Below are 12,500 nucleotides of genomic sequence, written 5' to 3'. Positions count from 1 at the left end.
GAGCCACCGGAGATATGTCAGAGCCCGTACGCCCCCCGCACTCACCCTTAAAGGCCCGCAAGCCCTTGGGGTTCCTGCCGGGGGCGGGCAGCATACATATGTCCGTTCCGTGGGAGCCACCGGAGATATGTCAGAGCCCGTACGCCCCCCGCACTCACCCTTAAAGGCCCGCAAGCCCTTGGGGTTCCTGCCGGGGGCGGGCAGCATACATATGTCCGTTCCGTGGGAACCACCGGGGAGATGTCAGAGCCCGTGAAACCCCGAAAGACAGACCCTTAAAGGCCCGCAAGCCCTTGGGGTGAACGTCTGGGGCGGGCAGCATACATACACCCCGGTCGGGAACCACAGGGAGGTGAGGTCAGAGCCCGTGAAACCCCGAAAGACAGACCCTTAAAGGCCCGCAAGCCCTTGGGGTGAACGTCTGGGGCGGGCAGCATACACACTCTCCACGGCGGGCCGCGAAGACTTAGCGGGCGCAGCCGCCGGAGCGGGCCGCCGACGAGGCCTGAAACGCGGGGTGCGGCCGGGACCGTTCCCCCCCTTGCATTTCGCTGGATGATCAGACAGTCGCAAAGAACCGTCTGAAAATCCCGGGCCAAGTCCAGAAAGTGTCCGTAAAAGAGCTAGCGGGGCCCAGCCACTTTCCTCCAGCAAGTGCCCTTAGCTCAGTTTTGACCTCTCTCATTGCACTAAGTGTCTTCAAAAACCCAGTTCCTGTATTTCCCCCGGCACCGTAGAGAAATGCTGACAGCCTGGAACACTGTGGCGGCTGCACACGGCACTCCCATGCCCGCCGCGAGCAGCCTAGCCCCGCCTCAGACCCGCGAGAACCGCCCATCGGCACACGGCCCGCTGTGCGCCCGAGCCGTTTGGTGTAAAAACTGTCCAAAAGTGGTTTCGACCACTTAGGAACATCGTAGAGACTCGAAATAAAAAGGATTTTGTTGGAAAAGCGATTCTGAGGAAGGCTGTGTTAAAATTAATTTCGGGAAATGTCGTTTACCCCCCCCCAAATGGCTCCGAAGTACCCCCCCCCCACCCCCCCCCTAAAAAACCGTGTTCCGGGGGTTTTTCGAGAAAACAAACACACGGGGTATATAGAGGGGACTGAGACGAATCGAATGACGTGCTTTGCAAAGAAATCGGGGGCTCACAGCCCCCCCAGGAGAGGTTCAAAAGTCGGAGGACTGGTCACCTAACTCCCATTGAAGTCAATGGGGGAAAAATGAAAACTGTCAAAAAGGCTTAAAATGGTTCAAAAACCCACTGGGGCAGTAGATAATCATCCTATTTGAATTTTAAAAGTCTTAGTTTGGCGAAAAAATACCTTTTAATAATTGTTTTAGGGGTCAGAAAAATCAGCTCCGGCTGCCTGGTCACCTAGGGGAGATAGAAAATTTTTCTAAGTTTTTCACTCGGCCGCCTGGTCCCCTAACTCGAAAATTTTAAAGTGCTCCCATCGGTCCCGGGATAGGGTGGCTGATAGCTGGGAGCCCCCTGAGCACTGCCCCGGTGTTAGTTTTCGGAGAAATGCCCCCGTTGATTTGTTATGATTTTTTTTCCGCCGGCCGCCTGGTCGCCCTAATGCAAAGTCAATGGGAGTGAGGAGATAGAAAATTTTTCAAAGTTTTTCACTCGGCCGCCTGGTCCCCTAACTCGAAAATTTTAAAGTGCTCCCATCGGTCCCGGGATAGGGTGGCTGATAGCTGGGAGCCCCCTGAGCACTGCCCCGGTGTTAGTTTTCGGAGAAATGCCCCCGTTGATTTGTTATGATTTTTTTTCCGCCGGCCGCCTGGTCGCCCTAATGCAAAGTCAATGGGAGTGAGGAGATAGAAAATTTTTCAAAGTTTTTCACTCGGCCGCCTGGTCCCCTAACTCGAAAATTTTAAAGTGCTCCCATCGGTCCCGGGATAGGGTGGCTGATAGCTGGGAGCCCCCTGAGCACTGCCCCGGTGTTAGTTTTCGGAGAAATGCCTCCGTTGATTTGTTATGATTTTTTTTCCGCCGGCCGCCTGGTCGCCCTAATGTAAAGTCAATGGGAGTGAGGAGATAGAACATTTTTCAAAGTTTTTCACCCGGCCCCAAACGGCTCCAAAACACACTGGGGCTGTGGCTGGGACTCTCACCAGGACTGCCCCCTACTTTATTTCTGGATTAAAAAGCATTCTATATTAATTTTTCGATTTTTGGGACCCGGGACGCCTGGTCACCTAACTCCCCTTCTATCCCTATGGGGGGGGGGCGGGGACATCGAAAACGCTCCCATCGCCGCCGAGGCACGCTGCGGGGACTCTCCCTACCATCGCCCCATGCTTCCTTTGAAGAATATATGACGTTTTTCAATTTTCACCGACATTTGAAAATCAAAACTTCAGAACATTTCATAGTTATTCTCAATGGGTTGTCTAGGGGCACACATCTCTAAACTGGGGGAAATGCTCAAAATGATTAAAAAGAAAAACAATGCCCCCAGACCCGGGGGGCTGATAGCTGGGAGCCCCCTGAGCACAGCCCCGGTGTTAGTTTCTGGAGAAATGCCCCCGTTGATTTGTTATGATTTTTTTTCCGCCGGCCGCCTGGTCGCCCTAATGCAAAGTCAATGGGAGTGAGGAGATAGAATATTTTTCAAAGTTTTTCACTCGGCCGTCTGGTCCCCTGACTCGAAAATTTTAAAGTGCTCCCATCGGTCCCAGGGTAGGGTGGCTGATAGCTGGGAGCCCCCTGAGCACAGCCCCGGTGTTAGTTTCTGGAGAAATGCCCCCGTTGATTTGTTATGATTTTTTTTCCGCCGGCCGCCTGGTCGCCCTAATGTAAAGTCAATGGGAGTGAGGAGATAGAATATTTTTCAAAGTTTTTCACTCGGCCGTCTGGTCCCCTGACTCGAAAATTTTAAAGTGCTCCCATCGGTCCCAGGGTAGGGTGGCTGATAGCTGGGAGCCCCCTGAGCACAGCCCCGGTGTTAGTTTCTGGAGAAATGCCCCCGTTGATTTGTTATGATTTTTTTTCCGCCGGCCGCCTGGTCGCCCTAATGTAAAGTCAATGGGAGTGAGGAGATAGAATATTTTTCAAAGTTTTTCACTCGGCCGTCTGGTCCCCTGACTCGAAAATTTTAAAGTGCTCCCATCGGTCCCAGGGTAGGGTGGCTGATAGCTGGGAGCCCCCTGAGCACAGCCCCGGTGTTAGTTTCTGGAGAAATGCCCCCGTTGATTTGTTATGATTTTTTTTCCGCCGGCCGCCTGGTCGCCCTAATGCAAAGTCAATGGGAGTGAGGAGATAGAATATTTTTCAAAGTTTTTCACTCGGCCGTCTGGTCCCCTGACTCGAAAATTTTAAAGTGCTCCCATCGGTCCCAGGGTAGGGTGGCTGATAGCTGGGAGCCCCCTGAGCACAGCCCCGGTGTTAGTTTCTGGAGAAATGCCCCCGTTGATTTGTTATGATTTTTTTTCCGCCGGCCGCCTGGTCGCCCTAATGCAAAGTCAATGGGAGTGAGGAGATAGAATATTTTTCAAAGTTTTTCACTCGGCCGTCTGGTCCCCTGACTCGAAAATTTTAAAGTGCTCCCATCGGTCCCAGGGTAGGGTGGCTGATAGCTGGGAGCCCCCTGAGCACTGCCCCGGTGTTAGTTTTCGGAGAAATGCCTCCGTTGATTTGTTATGATTTTTTTTCCGCCGGCCGCCTGGTCGCCCTAATGCAAAGTCAATGGGAGTGAGGAGATAGAAAATTTTTCAAAGTTTTTCACTCGGCCGCCTGGTCCCCTAACTCGAAAATTTTAAAGTGCTCCCATCGGTCCCGGGATAGGGTGGCTGATAGCTGGGAGCCCCCTGAGCACTGCCCCGGTGTTAGTTTTCGGAGAAATGCCCCCGTTGATTTGTTATGATTTTTTTTCCGCCGGCCGCCTGGTCGCCCTAATGCAAAGTCAATGGGAGTGAGGAGATAGAAAATTTTTCAAAGTTTTTCACTCGGCCGTCTGGTCCCCTGACTCGAAAATTTTAAAGTGCTCCCATCGGTCCCGGGATAGGGTGGCTGATAGCTGGGAGCCTCCTGAGCACTGCCCCGGTGTTAGTTTCTGGAGAACTGCCCCCGTTGATTTGTTATGATCCGTAGTTGCCGGCCGGCCGCCCGGCATTGCTCTATCGGATGGAGCGTGGGCTGGCTATGGGAGATTTAGCGATTTTCGGAACCGGCCCCGATGGCCCCCCAAACCGGGTGGCCACGAGGTGGGACCCCCCTGAGCACTGCCCCGGTGTTAGTTTTCGGAGAAATGCCCCCGTTGATTTGTTATGATCCGTAGTTGCCGGCCGGCCGCCCGGCATTGCTCTATCGGATGGAGCGTGTGCTGGCTATGGGAGATTTAGCGATTTTCGGAACCGGCCCCGATCGCCCCCCAAACCGGGTGGCCACGAGGTGGGACCCCCCTGAGCACTGCCCCGGTGTTAGTTTTCGGAGAAATGCCCCCGTTGATTTGTTATGATCCGTAGTTGCCGGCCGGCCGCCCGGCATTGCTCTATCGGATGGAGCGTGGGCTGGCTATGGGAGATTTAGCGATTTTCGGAACCGGCCCCGATCGCCCCCCAAACCGGGTGGCCACGAGGTGGGACCCCCCTGAGCACTGCCCCGGTGTTAGTTTTCGGAGAAATGCCCCCGTTGATTTGTTACGATTATTTTTCGCCCAGGCGATGTGCCTTTTCATTTTGTTTTGCACTTTCCTTCATTCCTTGGTGCATGCTACCATCTAACGGACACATTTCGGTACTGCAGTTTGAAAGTAATTTCCCCGTCTAGGGATCTCTCAATGCCCTGGGCTGCGAAAGGAGGGCAAGGACACCCTATGTTCTCATGAGTGCAAAGCCCCCCCGGCTTCAAGGCATTCCAAAAGGAAAACCGGAGACACTGCTGTACACACACACACACACACACACACACACACACACACACACACACACACACACAGAGAGAGAGAGAGAGAGAGAGAGAGAGAGAGAGATAGAGAGAGAGTAGTCACACAGTGGAATAAACTCCCCAGCGATGTGGTAGAAGCTGAAAGTTGGGGAACATTGTGATGGTCTATATTTCTTGGCAGATAATAAAAGATGCTCTTATCATGCCTCCGTTGATGTGTTATGATCCATAGGTTGCCGGCCGCCCGGCATTGCTCTGATCGGATGGACCGTGGGCTGCCTATGGCAGAGTATGGGCGATTCTTCAGCCGGCCCCGATGGCCCCCCAAACCGGGTGGCCACGAGGTGGGACCCCCCTGAGCACTGCCCCGGTGTTAGTTTTCGGAGAAATGCCCCCGTTGATTTCTTATGATCCGTAGTTGCCGGCCGGCCGCCCGGCATTGCTCTATCGGATGGAGCGTGGGCTGGCTATGGGAGATTTAGCGATTTTCGGAACCGGCCCCGATCGCCCCCCAAACCGGGTGGCCACGAGGTGGGACCCCCCTGAGCACTGCCCCGGTGTTAGTTTTCGGAGAAATGCCCCCGTTGATTTCTTATGATCCGTAGTTGCCGGCCGGCCGCCCGGCATTGCTCTATCGGATGGAGCGTGGGCTGGCTATGGGAGATTTAGCGATTTTCGGAACCGGCCCCGATCGCCCCCCAAACCGGGTGGCCACGAGGTGGGACCCCCCTGAGCACTGCCCCGGTGTTAGTTTTCGGAGAAATGCCCCCGTTGATTTGTTATGATCCGTAGTTGCCGGCCGGCCGCCCGGCATTGCTCTATCGGATGGAGCGTGGGCTGGCTATGGGAGATTTAGCGATTTTCGGAACCGGCCCCGATCGCCCCCCAAACCGGGTGGCCACGAGGTGGGACCCCCCTGAGCACTGCCCCGGTGTTAGTTTTCGGAGAAATGCCCCCGTTGATTTGTTACGATTATTTTTCGCCCAGGCGATGTGCCTTTTCATTTTGTTTTGCACTTTCCTTCATTCCTTGGTGCATGCTACCATCTAACGGACACATTTCGGTACTGCAGTTTGAAAGTAATTTCCCCGTCTAGGGATCTCTCAATGCCCTGGGCTGCGAAAGGAGGGCAAGGACACCCTATGTTCTCATGAGTGCAAAGCCCCCCCGGCTTCAAGGCATTCCAAAAGGAAAACCGGAGACACTGCTGTACACACACACACACACACACACACACACACACACACACACACACACACACACACAGAGAGAGAGAGAGAGAGAGAGAGAGAGAGAGAGATAGAGAGAGAGTAGTCACACAGTGGAATAAACTCCCCAGCGATGTGGTAGAAGCTGAAAGTTGGGGAACATTGTGATGGTCTATATTTCTTGGCAGATAATAAAAGATGCTCTTATCATGCCTCCGTTGATGTGTTATGATCCATAGGTTGCCGGCCGCCCGGCATTGCTCTGATCGGATGGACCGTGGGCTGCCTATGGCAGAGTATGGGCGATTCTTCAGCCGGCCCCGATGGCCCCCCAAACCGGGTGGCCACGAGGTGGGACCCCCCTGAGCACTGCCCCGGTGTTAGTTTTCCGAGAAATGCCCCCGTTGATTTGTTATGATCCGTAGTTGCCGGCCGGCCGCCCGGCAGTGCTCTATCGGATGGAGCGTGGGCTGGCTATGGGAGATTTAGCGATTTTCGGAACCGGCCCCGATCGCCCCCCAAACCGGGTGGCCACGAGGTGGGACCCCCCTGAGCACTGCCCCGGTGTTAGTTTTCCGAGAAATGCCCCCGTTGATTTGTTATGATCCGTAGTTGCCGGCCGGCCGCCCGGCAGTGCTCTATCGGATGGAGCGTGGGCTGGCTATGGGAGATTTAGCGATTTTCGGAACCGGCCCCGATCGCCCCCCAAACCGGGTGGCCACGAGGTGGGACCCCCCTGAGCACTGCCCCGGTGTTAGTTTTCCGAGAAATGCCCCCGTTGATTTGTTATGATTATTTTTCGCCCAGGCGATGTGCCTTTTCATTTTGTTTTGCACTTTCCTTCATTCCTTGGTGCATGCTACCATCTAACGGACACATTTCGGTACTGCAGTTTGAAAGTAATTTCCCCGTCTAGGGATCTCTCAATGCCCTGGGCTGCGAAAGGAGGGCAAGGACACCCTATGTTCTCATGAGTGCAAAGCCCCCCCGGCTTCAAGGCATTCCAAAAGGAAAACCGGAGACACTGCTGTACACACACACACACACACACACACACACACACACACACACACACACACACACACAGAGAGAGAGAGAGAGAGAGAGAGAGATAGAGAGAGAGTAGTCACACAGTGGAATAAACTCCCCAGCGATGTGGTAGAAGCTGAAAGTTGGGGAACATTGTGATGGTCTATATTTCTTGGCAGATAATAAAAGATGCTCTTATCATGCCTCCGTTGATGTGTTATGATCCATAGGTTGCCGGCCGCCCGGCATTGCTCTGATCGGATGGACCGTGGGCTGCCTATGGCAGAGTATGGGCGATTCTTCAGCCGGCCCCGATGGCCCCCCAAACCGGGTGGCCACGAGGTGGGACCCCCCTGAGCACTGCCGCGGTGTTAGTTTTCCGAGAAATGCCCCCGTTGATTTGTTATGATCCGTAGTTGCCGGCCGGCCGCCCGGCATTGCTCTATCGGATGGAGCGTGGGCTGGCTATGGGAGATTTAGCGATTTTCGGAACCGGCCCCGATGGCCCCCCAAACCGGGTGGCCACGAGGTGGGACCCCCCTGAGCACTGCCCCGGTGTTAGTTTTCGGAGAAATGCCCCCGTTGATTTGTTATGATCCGTAGTTGCCGGCCGGCCGCCCGGCATTGCTCTATCGGATGGAGCGTGGGCTGGCTATGGGAGATTTAGCGATTTTCGGAACCGGCCCCGATGGCCCCCCAAACCGGGTGGCCACGAGGTGGGACCCCCCTGAGCACTGCCCCGGTGTTAGTTTTCGGAGAAATGCCCCCGTTGATTTGTTATGATCCGTAGTTGCCGGCCGGCCGCCCGGCATTGCTCTATCGGATGGAGCGTGGGCTGGCTATGGGAGATTTAGCGATTTTCGGAACCGGCCCCGATCGCCCCCCAAACCGGGTGGCCACGAGGTGGGACCCCCCTGAGCACTGCCCCGGTGTTAGTTTTCCGAGAAATGCCCCCGTTGATTTGTTACGATTATTTTTCGCCCAGGCGATGTGCCTTTTCATTTTGTTTTGCACTTTCCTTCATTCCTTGGTGCATGCTGCCATCTAACGGACACATTTCGGTACTGCAGTTTGAAAGTAATTTCCCCGTCTAGGGATCTCTCTCTCGTCTAGGGACACTGCTGTACACACACACACACACACACACACACACACACACACACACACACACACACACACACACACACACACAGTGAGAGAGAGGGAGAGATAGAGAGAGAGAGAGGTGGAGAGGGAGAGAGAGGTGGAGATAGAGAGATGGAGATAGAGAGAGATGGAGATAGAGAGAGATGGAGATAGAGAGAGAGATGGAGATAGAGAGAGAGTCGTCACACTCTGGAACAAACTCCCCAGAAGCTGAAAGTTGGGGAACATTATGATGATCTTTATTTCTTGGCAGATAATAAATGATGATCTTACAGAGGGCGACTTACAACACCAGTGCAAACATACAGCGAAGGACAAGGCATCAATCGCGACAGAATCCCTTGAGTTAAAGCAGCAGATTCAGAATAACACACGTCAAAACAGACTGGAGACTAAAACGAGCACGAAAGGTGTCGAATATGTGGCCTCCTCTCGCTTGTAAACTCTCTCGTGTTCCTGTCGATGGGGTCGGCGGCTCGGGGCAGCGGCCTAGCAGCAGCAGGCAGGCCACCCGGCTGCCTGGGGCTGACCTCCGGGGCAGGCAGGCAGGCAGGCAGACCTCCAGGGCAGGCAGGCAGGCAGGCAGGCAGACCTCCAGGGCAGGCAGGCAGGTAGGCCGTGCTGCTGCCAGGGCTGGCAGGCTGACCTCCAGGGCAGGCAGGCAGGCAGGCAGACCTCCAGGGCTGGCAGGCTGACCTCCAGGGCAGGCAGGCAGGCAGGCAGGCAGACCTCCAGGGCTAACAGGCTGACCTCCAGGGCTGGCAGGCTGACCTCCAGGGCTGGAAGGCAGGATGGCAGACCTCCAGGGCAGGCAGGCAGGCAGGCAGGCAGACCTCCAGGGCTGGCAGGGAGACCTCCAGGGCTGGCAGGCAGGCAGGCAGGGCTGTGTGGCTGGGGAGGGCAGGCTGGCAGGCAGGTAGGCCGTGCTGCTGCCAGGGCTGGAAGGCTGACCTCCAGGGCAGGCAGGCAGGCAGACCTCCAGGGCAGGCAGGCAGGTAGGCCGTGCTGCTGCCAGGGCTGGCAGGCTGACCTCCAGGGCAGGCAGGCTGACCTCCAGGGCAGGCAGTGCTGCTGCCAGGGCAGGCAGGCAGACCTCCAGGGCTGGATAGCAGACCTCCAGGGCAGGCAGTGCTGCTTCCAGGGCTGGATAGCAGACCTCCAGGGCTAACAGGCTGACCTCCAGGGCTAACAGGCAGGCAGGCAGACCTCCAGGGCAGGCAGGCAGACCTCCAGGGCTAACAGGCTGACCTCCAGGGCAGGCAGGCAGACCTCCAGGGCAGGCAGTGCTGCTACCAGGGCAGGCAGTGCTGCTACCAGGGCTGGAAGGCAGACCTCCAGGGCTAACAGGCAGGCAGGCAGACCTCCAGGGCTGGAAGGCAGACCTCCAGGGCTGGCAGGCTGACCTCCAGGGCTAACAGGCAGACCTCCAGGGCTAACAGGCTGACCTCCAGGGCTAACAGGCAGGCAGGCAGACCTCCAGGGCTGGATAGCAGACCTCCAGGGCTAACAGGCAGACCTCCAGGGCTGGATAGCAGACCTCCAGGGCTGGCAGGCAGACCTCCAGGGCTGGATAGCAGACCTCCAGGGCTGGCAGGCAGACCTCCAGGGCTGGATAGCAGACCTCCAGGGCTGGCAGGCAGACCTCCAGGGCTGGATAGCAGACCTCCAGGGCTAACAGGCAGGCAGGCAGACCTCCAGGGCAGGCAGGCAGACCTCCAGGGCAGGCCGGCAGACCTCCAGGGCAGGCAGTGCTGCTACCAGGGCTGGATAGCAGACCTCCAGGGCTAACAGGCAGACCTCCAGGGCTGGAAGGCAGACCTCCAGGGCTGGCAGGCTGACCTCCAGGGCAGGCAGTGCTGCTGCCAGGGCAGGCAGGCAGACCTCCAGGGCTGGATAGCAGACCTCCAGGGCAGGCAGTGCTGCTTCCAGGGCTGGATAGCAGACCTCCAGGGCTAACAGGCTGACCTCCAGGGCTAACAGGCAGGCAGGCAGACCTCCAGGGCAGGCAGGCAGACCTCCAGGGCTAACAGGCTGACCTCCAGGGCAGGCAGTGCTGCTACCAGGGCAGGCAGGCTGTCCTCCAGGGCTGGATAGCAGACCTCCAGGGCAGGCAGTGCTGCTACCAGGGCAGGCAGGCTGTCCTCCAGGGCTGGATAGCAGACCTCCAGGGCAGGCAGTGCTGCTACCAGGGCAGGCAGGCTGTCCTCCAGGGCTGGATAGCAGACCTCCAGGGCAGGCAGTGCTGCTACCAGGGCTGGATAGCAGACCTCCAGGGCTGGATGGCAGGCAGGCAGACCTCCAGGGATGGATAGCAGACCTCCAGGGCTGGAAGGCAGGCAGGCAGACCTCCAGGGCAGGCAGTGCTGCTACCAGGGCTGGATAGCAGACCTCCAGGGCTGGATGGCAGGCAGGCAGACCTCCAGGGATGGATAGCAGACCTCCAGGGCTGGAAGGCAGGCAGGCAGACCTCCAGGGCAGGCAGTGCTGCTACCAGGGCTGGATAGCAGACCTCCAGGGCTAACAGGCAGACCTCCAGGGCTGGAAGGCAGACCTCCAGGGCTGGCAGGCTGACCTCCAGGGCAGGCAGTGCTGCTGCCAGGGCAGGCAGGCAGACCTCCAGGGCTGGATAGCAGACCTCCAGGGCAGGCAGTGCTGCTTCCAGGGCTGGATAGCAGACCTCCAGGGCTAACAGGCTGACCTCCAGGGCTAACAGGCAGGCAGGCAGACCTCCAGGGCAGGCAGGCAGACCTCCAGGGCTAACAGGCTGACCTCCAGGGCAGGCAGTGCTGCTACCAGGGCAGGCAGGCTGTCCTCCAGGGCTGGATAGCAGACCTCCAGGGCAGGCAGTGCTGCTACCAGGGCAGGCAGGCTGTCCTCCAGGGCTGGATAGCAGACCTCCAGGGCAGGCAGTGCTGCTACCAGGGCAGGCAGGCTGTCCTCCAGGGCTGGATAGCAGACCTCCAGGGCAGGCAGTGCTGCTACCAGGGCTGGATAGCAGACCTCCAGGGCTGGATGGCAGGCAGGCAGACCTCCAGGGATGGATAGCAGACCTCCAGGGCTGGAAGGCAGGCAGGCAGACCTCCAGGGCAGGCAGTGCTGCTACCAGGGCTGGATAGCAGACCTCCAGGGCTGGATGGCAGGCAGGCAGACCTCCAGGGATGGATAGCAGACCTCCAGGGCTGGAGGGCAGGCAGGCAGACCTCCAGGGCAGGCAGTGCTGCTACCAGGGCTGGATAGCAGACCTCCAGGGCTGGATGGCAGGCAGGCAGACCTCCAGGGATGGATAGCAGACCTCCAGGGCTGGAAGGCAGGCAGGCAGACCTCCAGGGCAGGCAGTGCTGCTACCAGGGCTGGATAGCAGACCTCCAGGGCTAACAGGCAGACCTCCAGGGCTGGAAGGCAGGCAGTGCTGCTACCAGGGCAGGCAGGCAGACCTCCAGGGCTAACAGGCTGACCTCCAGGGCAGGCAGTGCTGCTACCAGGGCTGGATAGCAGACCTCCAGGGCTGGATAGCAGACCTCCAGGGCTAACAGGCAGACCTCCAGGGCTGGCAGGCAGGCAGGCAGACCTCCAGGGCAGGCAGTGCTGCTACCAGGGCTGGATAGCAGACCTCCAGGGCAGGCAGTGCTGCTACCAGGGCAGGCAGGCTGTCCTCCAGGGCTGGATAGCAGACCTCCAGGGCAGGCAGTGCTGCTACCAGGGCTGGATAGCAGACCTCCAGGGCTGGATGGCAGGCAGGCAGACCTCCAGGGATGGATAGCAGACCTCCAGGGCTGGAAGGCAGGCAGGCAGACCTCCAGGGCAGGCAGTGCTGCTACCAGGGCTGGATAGCAGACCTCCAGGGCTAACAGGCAGACCTCCAGGGCTGGAAGGCAGGCAGTGCTGCTACCAGGGCAGGCAGGCAGACCTCCAGGGCTAACAGGCTGACCTCCAGGGCAGGCAGTGCTGCTACCAGGGCTGGATAGCAGACCTCCAGGGCTGGATAGCAGACCTCCAGGGCTAACAGGCAGACCTCCAGGGCTGGCAGGCAGGCAGGCAGACCTCCAGGGCAGGCAGTGCTGCTACCAGGGCTGGATAGCAGACCTCCAGGGCAGGCAGTGCTGCTACCAGGGCAGGCAGTGCTGCTGCCAGGGCTGGATGGCAGGCAGGCAGACCTCCAGGGCTAACAGGCTGACCTCCAGGGCAGGCAGGCAGACCTCCAGGGCTAACAGGCTGACC

The sequence above is a fragment of the Amia ocellicauda genome, unplaced genomic scaffold (assembly GCF_036373705.1).
Source record: "Amia ocellicauda isolate fAmiCal2 unplaced genomic scaffold, fAmiCal2.hap1 HAP1_SCAFFOLD_106, whole genome shotgun sequence".
NCBI lineage: Eukaryota > Metazoa > Chordata > Actinopteri > Amiiformes > Amiidae > Amia > Amia ocellicauda.
The sequence above is the reverse complement of the archived record's forward strand: the minus strand, read 5'-3'. Positions refer to the sequence as shown.